Source organism: Euprymna scolopes, unplaced genomic scaffold, assembly GCF_053919585.1.
Source record: "Euprymna scolopes isolate OS-2025 unplaced genomic scaffold, ASM5391958v1 sca378, whole genome shotgun sequence".
Lineage (NCBI taxonomy): Eukaryota > Metazoa > Mollusca > Cephalopoda > Sepiida > Sepiolidae > Euprymna > Euprymna scolopes.
This window is the reverse complement of record NW_027633411.1, coordinates 15,001-25,000: the sequence shown is the minus strand read 5'-3', so window position 1 is coordinate 25,000 and position 10,000 is coordinate 15,001. Positions and strand designations below refer to the sequence as shown.

The 10,000-nt window shown below is 59.4% G+C and overlaps 2 non-coding genes and 1 pseudogene across 2 annotated transcripts in view; all 3 read left to right on the top strand.

Annotated features, from left to right (window-relative positions):
• Positions 1-4,147: 4,147 nt before the first annotated feature.
• Positions 4,148-6,516, top strand: LOC145274401 (small subunit ribosomal RNA; annotated as a pseudogene).
• Positions 6,517-6,911: 395 nt separating this feature from the next.
• Positions 6,912-7,069, top strand: LOC145274397 (5.8S ribosomal RNA). Its single transcript, XR_013866652.1, has one exon. It is a non-coding gene; the product is annotated as a 5.8S ribosomal RNA (ribosomal RNA).
• A 593-nt stretch (positions 7,070-7,662) lies between these two features.
• The window catches only part of LOC145274394 (large subunit ribosomal RNA), a 5,719-nt gene continuing 3,381 nt past the window's right edge, over positions 7,663-10,000 (top strand). Inside the window, exon 1 of the ribosomal RNA XR_013866650.1 lies at positions 7,663-10,000. This exon is cut by the window's right edge and continues 3,381 nt beyond it. This is a non-coding gene — a ribosomal RNA (large subunit ribosomal RNA).

Sequence of the window (10,000 nt, the reverse complement as noted above, 5' to 3'; positions counted from 1 at the left end):
AGCGAGCTAAAGTAAGAAAGAAACACGCCGAAACACACCGACCGGCACCCCCGACGACGACCACGGGTAAACGGCGGGACTAACTGTGACTCTCTTAAGGTGTGAGGAGGCTTTGCCTCTTAAGCAAGTTTGACTGACGCCTACCGACACCGGTCAGGTCGGCGAGGCTCCCGGCGGCCCCGAGCGGGACCACAGGTTGCGGAAGGCGTCCAAGTGAGCGGCGGCGACGCCAGGAGGCCCCCGGGGTCGACTCCGCGGCCCCCGGGTCGGTGTGCGGGCCTCCAGAGCTCGATAAAGTAGTGGTGTCGCTAGCGGTCGAGAAGGCACTTTTCGACGCCTACTGCCACCCCCACATGGCGGTAGGCGCAAAACTGGAAAATCGCCGACCAGAAATGTCGCTTCGTATAATCGACGTTTTTTTTGACCACCATTTTCAGGTGTCGGAGGAATTAAGATTTTCGATAGATTGAAAATAATGATAAATTGATTTTAGCAGGGCTGCTGAGTTAGCTTATAGGAGCGAGCTAAAGTAAGAAAGAAACACGCCGAAACACACCGACCGGCACCCCCGACGACGACCACGGGTAAACGGCGGGACTAACTGTGACTCTCTTAAGGTGTGAGGAGGCTTTGCCTCTTAAGCAAGTTTGACTGACGCCTACCGACACCGGTCAGGTCGGCGAGGCTCCCGGCGGCCCCGAGCGGGACCACAGGTTGCGGAAGGCGTCCAAGTGAGCGGCGGCGACGCCAGGAGGCCCCCGGGGTCGACTCCGCGGCCCCCGGGTCGGTGTGCGGGCCTCCAGAGCTCGATAAAGTAGTGGTGTCGCTAGCGGTCGAGAAGGCACTTTTCGACGCCTACTGCCACCCCCACATGGCGGTAGGCGCAAAACTGGAAAATCGCCGACCAGAAATGTCGCTTCGTATAATCGACGTTTTTTTGACCACCATTTTCAGGTGTCGGAGGTGGGTCTGGACGAATACCAACACCATTTCTGGGGTTTCACAACCGCCCGGCTTCTCCGACATATGTTGGAAAGGAGTAGCGATCGAGCGAAGGGGGCTGTCGGTAGGCGGCCGCGGGTTGCATGTGTGCCCGGGACAGCACCCCCATCCAACTAAGGGGTGTCCCCCGGGGGCCAGGGGGACCTCGTCCAGGTCGGCCGGGCGCTTCCAGACGCCTACCGACACCGGTCAGGTCGGCGAGGCTCCCGGCGGCCCCGAGCGGGACCACAGGTTGCGGAAGGCGTCCAAGTGAGCGGCGGCGACGCCAGGAGGCCCCCGGGGTCGACTCCGCGGCCCCCGGGTCGGTGTGCGGGCCTCCAGAGCTCGATAAAGTAGTGGTGTCGCTAGCGGTCGAGAAGGCACTTTTCGACGCCTACTGCCACCCCCACATGGCGGTAGGTGTAAAATCGGAATAGACCGGACCAGGAATGTCGAGGGGGAAAAAAATGACAAAGTCCTGGTGTGCCTAGGCGTCGAGAAGGCACTTTGCGACGCCTACCGACATCCCCATGTGGCAGTAGGCGTAAAACTGGAAAATCGCCGACCAGAAATGTCGCTTCGTATAATCGACGTTTTTTTTGACCACCATTTTCAGGTGTCGGAGGTGGGTCTGGACGAATACCAACACCATTTCTGGGGTTTTCCAGTTTGAAAGTTTTATAAAACATGTTCGGTAGGAAGCACACTTTGGTGTGTCGGTTCGTCGGAGCAGCGACTCTTTGCCTCGTGGTGGTCCGGAACGTCTCTACGGGCTTGTCGCAAAGGCGTCAGAAAGTGGCATCTCCGCCGCCTAGGGCTGTCACCGTTATCGCTGTCGCCGCGCTCCAACTTGTTTTGATCCGCCGCCTTCGTTCCTGCCAACCGTGCGCCCGCTCATCGTCGTTAGGTTATAATACGTGGTACGTGTGTGTGCTTCTCCGTGGACCTAGGGCTGCTCGACGTGTCGAACGATATGTTGGAACAACTAACGGCTCCTTTTCCTGGTTCCATAGTCGTCGTGGTACCCGCGTCGTCAGCCATATCTATGTCCACCATGTTTAGCCGATACGTTTGCTGCAGCTTCTGCTTCCGCCTCAGCGTTCGCCGCTCTCAGCCGCCGCTGTTGTTGCTGCCGTTCTGCCATTCAACCACTACCTGCGAATCTTTCGATGATCGGCCGAACGACCCATCGCTGTGCGACCGATAAATCCTCCGGATTAGGGAGAAACGCCGCCGCTCTCTGCCGCCGTCGAACGGAAAAACGTACATTGTAACGAACGAACGAACGAACGAACGAATTAACGAACGAGCGAACAAACAAACAAAAATAGCCGCGGGGGATGCACTATGTAGATCCTGATCCCCTTGTAACCATACGTACGTTGTTCGATGCTCTCCCGTCCTGGAAGTCGCCGCAGCAAACAGGAGGATGAGCAGCAGCAGGCGCCGCCGCCGTAACCGCCGCCTGCCTGCCGCCTCCTACTCCTGTCAGCGTCCGATCTCACAGCCGTGTGAACGTTCGCTGACACCCGATTTCTTTCCGTCTGGCAAAACCTTGGACGTCCCGCTCGCGGTACACGTGCTGCAGCGACTTCTCGTCCGACAACGCATAAGCGTCGACGTCTGCCGCCGCATCTTCTGATACGTGGACGGTGATAGCGCTAGTCCCTTCTTGCGCCACCTCCACCTTTGTTAGCGCCAAAGAAGATCGATCGAGCAGTCGTGGTCGCAGTCGATTAACCCGTTTTCACCGTCCGCAGTTCCCAAGCCGCCGATCAAGTCGTTGCTCTTCTTGTTCGTTCTTCCCATACCGTCGATTTGCACGGCTGCCGGATGAGCCATCCTCTGTCCGGCGAAGCGCTCACGTCAGTGATCGATACTTGCACCGACAGTCCTCCCGCTCGCGACTCGGTGCTCGAATCGGACTCGTTCGTTTTTATCTCGATGCGATTGTGAAAAGGGGGACCGGTCGTCAATGTCGTGTGTGTCGACGATGTTGTTCGCCCGGTCCGCCGCGTTGTTGTCGTTTTTTTTTTTTTTTTTTTTTTCCCCTAACGTTCGCCGTCGCACGGACGAAAGGGTGAAAAAAAAAAAAAAAGCTCGAAAAAGCCGCCCAAAAAAATCGGACCGAGGAGCCGCTTGCGAGAACGCGCCATGTGCACGTTGTCTCTCCTCGGTTTTCCGAGCACGAACACGACGCCGGTCGGTCGGTCGGTCGACGAAGGCGACGACGAAGGTGACGGGAAAATTTACGCCGCCGCTGCCCTGGTCCAGCTCCTCCCCGATGACGGCTGTGATGTTGACGTTGACGTTGGCGACGACGACGACGACGACGGAGACGACGACGACGACGAGACGGCATCGATGGCGACCACGATGACGACGACCTCGACGAGTTCAGTCTGCACCTTGACCTCCGATGTCCGTGTGCACTGCCGTCGTGCTGTTTGTCGTTTGTCGTATGTATCGCTGTCAAGGGTGCCGTTGTCGTTGTTGTTGTCGACGTTGTTGCTTGCTCTCTCGTCTCGGTCGGTTGGTACGTTGATGACGACGACGACGACGACGAAGACGACGACGACGACGACGAGACGGCATCGATGGCGACCACGATGACGACGACCTCGACGATTCCAGTCTGCACCTTGACCTCCGATGTCCGTGTGCACTGCCGTCGTGCTGTTTGTCGTTTGTCGTATGTATCGCTGTCAAGGGTGCCGTTGTCGATGTTGTTGTTGTCGACGCTGTCGTCTGTTCTCTCTTCTCGGCCGGCTGTGACGTGGACGTTGACGACGACGACGACGAGACGGAATCGATGGCGACCACGATGACGACGACCTCGGCGAGTTCAGTCTGCACCTTGACCCTCGATGTCCGTGTGCACTGCCGTCGTGCTGCTTGTCGTTTGTCGTATGTATCGCTGTCAAGGGTGCCGTTGTCGTTGTTGTTGTCGACGTTGGTCGCTTTCGTTCTTTGAGTCTCGGTCTCGGTCCAAGTCAGGGGAGAAACAAAAAAGAGGCCATCAGCGCGGGCAGCGCGCTTCTACTGACGGCGAACCCCCTCGAAAAATAAATAAACACGTGCCCGTCGTTGTAGTTGTCTGTCTTATGTCGGTCGGTCGGTCGGTCGGTCTGTCGTTCTGTCGAAACAAAGTCCCAAATTCCAACGATACCTGGTTGATCCTGCCAGTAGTCATATGCTTGTCTCAAAGCTTAAGCCATGCAAGTGTAAGTTCACGCCACGCATTAGAACGGGCGAAACCGCGAATGGCTCAGGAACCGGACCTAATCCTCGGGACCGTATTCCTCCTCGGAGGCGATGGATAACTGTGGCAATTCTAGAGCTAATACATGTGACACAGGCCGCGATCGGTCGGCGCGCCGTCGTCGCCACGCCTCGCGCGCTGGCACCCGCGTCGGCCGTTCCGGGTCGCGGCGCTACATATTAGACTGAGACCGATGCGCGTCATTCCGTCCTCCCGTCGTCGGCGTTCCCGCTCGCGGGTCCGTTCGGTGGCGGGGCTCATAGGGCGGCGCGCTCCGCTTTGGTGACTCTGGATAACTCACTGGTCGATCGCACGAGCTTTCACGCCCGGCGACGGGTCTCTCGAGGGTCCGCCCTATCAACTGTCGACGGTCGGTTAAGTGCCTACCGTGGTTACTACGGGTAACGGGGAATCGGGGTTCGATTCCGGAGAGGGAGCATGCGAAACGGCTACCACATCCAAGGAAGGCAGCAGGCGCGCAAATTACCCACTCCCGGCACGGGGAGGTAGTGACGAAAAATAACGACGCGGGACTCTGTCGAGGCCCCGCGATCGGAATGAGTACACTTCAAATCCGTTAACGAGGACCAACCGGAGGGCAAGTCTGGTGCCAGCAGCCGCGGTAATTCCAGCTCCGGTAGCGTATATTAAAGTTGTTGCGGTTAAAAAGCTCGTAGTCCGAACTCGGGTTCGTGGTCGCGCAAGCGGCCCCGGGGCGGCGGCGCCATCGTCCGTCGTTGACTTTGGTCGTCCGTTCGCATTCCCGGCCCTTTCCGCCGGTGTCAACCGCTAGCATACCCGCCACGCGGTCCTGCCGGCGAGGTGGACGAGGAGGTCGTGATCGGGATCCGGGAAAAAAAAACAAGTGGTCGTCGGTTCGGTTCCGGGAGTAGTCTAACGGGGGGGTGCTACGTGTGTGTGTTTGGGTGCGTTCATTCGCATCCCCGCACTCTGACCCCCGCGCTTCTCTCCCTCTCCCTTTCCGCGCGTTCCTCTTTTTTTTGAACCCCCCGGTCCGCTCCGAGTCCCTGCTTCGTGTCTTGTCTGCGCGCGTGTTGCGGTCGGCGGTTTCTCCTCCAAGGGTGCTCTTAACCGAGTGTCCGCGGCGGCCGGTACGTTCACTTTGAAAAAATTAGAGTGCTCAGAGCGGGCTGTTCAAGCTTGCATACGATAAGCATGGAATGATGGAAGAGGGCCTCGTCTACGTCTGTCGGTCTCCGTCTACGGCGAGGCAATGATCGAAGGGAGCGGTCGGGGCCACTCGTATTGCGACGTTAGAGGTGAAATTCTTGGATCGTCGCAAGACGAACTGCAGCGATGGCGTGTGGCAAGCACGTTTTCCTCGATCAAGAGCGAAAGTCGGAGGTTCGAAGACGATCAGATACCGTCGTAGTTCCGACCGTAAACGATGCCGACCGGCGATCCGCCGGCGTTCGCTTCCATGACCCGGCGGGTAGCCTGCGGGAAACCAGAGTTCGGTTCCGGGGGGAGTATGGTTGCAAAGCTGAAACTTAAAGGAATTGACGGAAGGGCACCACCAGGAGTGGAGCCTGCGGCTTAATTTGACTCAACACGGGAAAACTCACCCGGTCCGGACACCGGTAGGATTGACAGATCGATAGCTCTTTCTCGATTCGGTGGGTGGTGGTGCATGGCCGTTCTTAGTTGGTGGAGCGATCCGTCTGGTTGATTCCGATAACGAACGAGACTCCGGCCTGCTAACTAGTGCGCCGATGTCAGTGATTTTTACGGCGGGCTCGGCGTCCTCCGTGGCGCTCGGGTCCGGGTCGGTTTTCTCACGCACTTCTTAGAGGGACGGGTGGCAGAAAGCCACACGAGGCGGAGCGATAACAGGTCTGTGATGCCCTTAGATGTCCGGGGCCGCACGCGCGCTACACTGGAGGTATCAGCGGGGACTTCGCCCCGGCCCGAGAGGGTTGGGAAACCTCTGAACCACCTCCCGTGATAGGGATCGGGGCCTGTAACCAACCCCGTGAACGAGGAATTCCCGGTAGGCGCGGGTCAACAGCCCGCGTCGATCACGTCCCTGCCCTTTGTACACACCGCCCGTCGCTACTACCGATCGAACGGTCCGGTGAGGTCCTCGGATCTGGCCGACGACGCCGCCGGGCAGTGCGCGACGTGTCCGTCACGACACTCGTGCATCTACGCCTCGGCGTTCGATGCCTGGAGAAGACGACCGAACCCGATCGTTTAGAGGAAGTAAAAGTCGTAACAAGGTTTCCGTAGGTGAACCTGCGGAAGGATCATTACCGTTTTCCCGTTCGAGACTGGTTTGTTGTTTTCCGGCCTACCTCCTCTGTCTGTCGGCGTCAACGCCTCGAATGCGCGCAAACAAACCTATAAAAGGCGGAGCGAGAGATAGATTTGTGGTGACGCGGAGGTTTTTAAAGCCCCAGCTCTTCTTGCTTGCTTCCGCGTCTTACCACCTGTTTGTTTTTTCGCCCACCGCAAGTGATGGCCGCTTCTTCTTTGCCTTGTCGCCGCTTTATCGTTTTTTGTTTTTTTGCAGCCGCTGTGCCACCGCCGCTAGCTAAAAACAAACTACTCGCGACATTGCAATGCCGTCACGCCTCCTCGCACAGACCTCCTCGCACACTACTAAATCTATATAAACAAAAACTAATATAAAAAAACCCAAGTGCTGAACCCTGGACGGGGGATCACTCGGCTCGTCCGTCGATGAAGAGCGCGGCCAGCCGCGAGAACTGATGCGAATTGCAGGACTCAGTGAACATCGACACCTCGAACGCACATTGCGGCCCCGAGATCCCTTGTCTCGGGGCCACGTCCGGTCGAGAGGCGGAACGTTACATGTCTTTCTCCGTTAACGAAACGACATCTTGCCGTCCCCGTGCCCGCCCGGTCCTCGGCACGGTGGTAACCGGGACGTCGCAGGAGCGAGTGACGAGGGGGAAGAAAAATAAAAAAAGAATTGACTCCTTTCAATGTCTTTTTTTTTTTTAAAACCCTCTCCGGCCTCCTCCTTCGTCTCCCGCTGGCAGACCGCGGAGTCTTTTCCCTTTTCGACCGCGTGAAGAAACACTGTGGAGGAGGAGCAGGAGGAGTCTGTCCGAAAGCAGCCGAAGGGAGAACAAAACAAAAAAAAAGCACCGACCTAACCGACTGCCGACGTAAGCGCCGCCTGCTCGTCTCGCTCTCTGCCTCATGAAGGTGTCTCTCAGCGACGCCTCGAGCAGCGCGACGAGCACGGCCGTCGCACCGTAAAAAGGTGGCCGCGTCGTAGGCAACGTCGGATGGGGAGGACCCAGGCTTTTTTTTAATTGTTGGCTTCTTCATTTTCGGTCGGACGGGCGCTATATCGGCCAGCCGTCGTCACACGGAGGGTACCGATCGAGATTCCTCTCCTCCAAACACCACACTCTACTAAAAACCGCCGCCCTCGGCTCGGACGAGACGACCCGCTGAACTTAAGCATATCGCTAAGCGGAGGAAAAGAAACCAACCGGGATTCCCTTAGTAACGGCGAGTGAACCGGGAGAAGCCCAACGCCGAATCCCGTCGCAAGTAAAAGGCTTCGGGACGTGTGGCGCATGGGTCGAAGGCAGCCGTTCGTTTTCGTCTCGCATAGTTCGGAGTTCCCTCGATCGGGGCCGCCCGCGGGGTGCCAGGCCCATTCGGTGCGGACGGCGAGCGACGGCCTTCGATCCGAGAGTCGGGTTGCTTGGGAACGCAGCCCAAATCGGGTGGTAAGCTCCATCCAAGGCTAAATACCGGGACGAGTCCGATAGTCGACAAGTACCGTGAGGGAAAGTTGAAAAGAACTTTGGAGAGAGAGTTCAAGAGAACGTGAAACCGCCCAGGGGTAAACGGGTGGGACCGCTCACCGCGATCGCGGGGGGACTCAGTCCGGTGCTGCCTAGGCTCGAGCCCAAACTCGATGTGTGTTCTTGAAAGAGAGGCCGTCGCGGCACAGGTCGTCGTTCGTCGTGTCCGCGGGGGACTCGTTCCCCGCGGTTCCAGCTTTTGTGCCCGCGTCGCCGACGAAGGAGACGGGCCGCGTGGATAGCGGGAAGGGAAACGTGGTGACGACCGCGGCGTCGGTAGGTGGCTGCGTCGGTTGGCTGCGACGGAGGGGACTCGTCCTCTCGATCGCTGCTGCCGCCGGGCCCTAACCCGCCGCATCCGTCGCCGCCGCTTCTTCTTTCCTCCTGCTCCCTCCGCGCGCGACTCCGCTGCACCCGTCCCCTTCATCATCGCTCGGCGTAATCATGGCGCGGGCGCTTCGGCGCGACCTCCGCGCGGCCGGCACCGGACGCACTTCCCCTCCGGTCCGTCGTCGCGACCCGTTCCCGGCGTGCAGGTCGAACACGCGGGTTTTTTTCCGTAGGCGGCAGGCGTTTCATCACCCTGAAAACCCCCGTCTTCCCACCTTGTGAAGTCGGGGGCCACCGGCCGTCGGGCCCGCGAACGTAACTGCCCCTTTCTGCCGGGAACGGAGGAAATCTGACACGATCCGTTACACGTGGCGAGCCGGTCCGTTTTGATCCCGCCGGAAGTCGCGTGCGGGCGACGCACTCTGTGTGTCGCTCCTTAGGCGCCCCACCGTCTCGGGCGCGTGCGCGATGAGAGGCGGGATAGGACTGGCGCGGCCTCGCCGTCACGCACCTCGCCGACGTTTCGGGTTCTTGTCGGGGGCAACCCCGCCCGCGCCCGTTTCCGTTTCCGGAGAGGTCGCTCGGCGACGCTTTTTTACTCGAGCCGCCCGCCACCCCGGGTCAGCGACGTGCATCGGCAACCCACCCGACCCGTCTTGAAACACGGACCGAGGAGTCCTGGCCGTTCGCGAGTCGTAGGGGCCACCTCTGACTAACCCCGAAGGCGAAGCGAAAGCGAGAGAGCGTGTAGGAGGGCGTCGATCGGGAGAGGTGTCGTGGCAAAGTCGTCCGGGGGTCGTCGGGGGGTGTCGTCGGTCTCGTGCCGTCGTCTTCTCCTCGCCTCACCCGCCTCCGAGCCGTGCCCGATCCCGCCGGCGCGGCGTTTTCGGCCTTCCGCCGTCGCTGCTGCGGTGCCCGCAACTTTTCCTTTTTTCTCTCTTCCCGAGAGAGATAGGAGAGGGAAGGCTCGTGGCTGACGTGCGGTTGTTTTTCCCTCCTCCCCGAGAGGGGACCGGCGCATCATCCAAAAAGGGGAATTGCCGGGCGCCAGCTTCCATATCCTCCTTCCGCCCATCGGTGAGATCCCGCGGCTTGAACTAGTCCTATTTTGTCGTCGAGTTTAGGCGCTGCGCGCGGGCGCATCACCCCCGGGTCGGTTTCCCCTTTTTCCGAGTACGACTCGGCCGACTCTGGCGTAGCGAGCGACCAGGGACCCGAAAGATGGCGATCCACGCCCGGTCGGGATGAAGCCAGAGGAAACTCTGGTGGAAGTCCGAAGCGCCTCTGACGTGCAAATCGATCGTCGGAACCGGGTGTAGGGGCGAAAGACCAATCGAGCCGTCTAGTAGCTGGTTCCCTCCGAAGTTTCCCTCAGGATAGCTGGCGCTCGATCGTCGCAATTCCATCCGGTAAAGCGAACGATTGGAGGCCCCGGGGCCGTTCACGGCCTCGACCTACTCTCGAACTCGGAACGGGTGGAACGGGCCGACTCTCCCGAACGACGGAGCCGACCCATCCGGCCGCCGCCGCCAGCACGCTTCGCTGGGCGGTTGGTCACCTCGAATGCGAGTGCCAAGTGGGCCACTTTTGGTAAGCAGAACTGGCGCTGTGGGATGAA